This window comes from Diaphorina citri, unplaced genomic scaffold (assembly GCF_000475195.1).
Source record: "Diaphorina citri unplaced genomic scaffold, Diaci psyllid genome assembly version 1.1 scaffold56115, whole genome shotgun sequence".
NCBI classification, from domain to species: Eukaryota; Metazoa; Arthropoda; class Insecta; order Hemiptera; family Psyllidae; genus Diaphorina; species Diaphorina citri.
In genome coordinates, this window is record NW_007433411.1 from 9,995 (window position 1) to 10,272 (window position 278).

General features: G+C 41.7%; 1 long non-coding RNA gene across 1 annotated transcript in view; it reads right to left on the reverse strand.

The window, feature by feature from the left end:
• LOC113473661 overlaps positions 1 to 271 on the reverse strand; it is a 10,264-nt gene extending 9,993 nt beyond the window's left edge. The window contains exon 1 of the long non-coding RNA XR_003395580.1: positions 37 to 271. This is a non-coding gene — a long non-coding RNA (uncharacterized LOC113473661). The remainder of the gene's footprint in view (positions 1 to 36) is intronic.
• Positions 272 to 278: the final 7 nt, after the last annotated feature.

Sequence of the window (278 nt, forward strand, 5' to 3'; positions counted from 1 at the left end):
GCCCATGGCCCATCGACCCCCGCCGAGACCATCGACCTTCGCACCAGTGCGTCCACTGTCCACAACGGAGCCTGGAACCTCCTGCTTATTTAAATACACAATGTCATGAAAAATTTATACAGAACCATCGACCCTTGCAGAAAAAAACCAGGCTCAAATTCTTCAGTGAAGGTCGAAGCTTTGGTCAAGGTACTAATCTAAGAAATGGGAGAAAAAGTGAATCCATTTCACAAAAGCAAACAATTCCGTCGTTTTTTTTTTTTTTTTTTTTTTTAAAA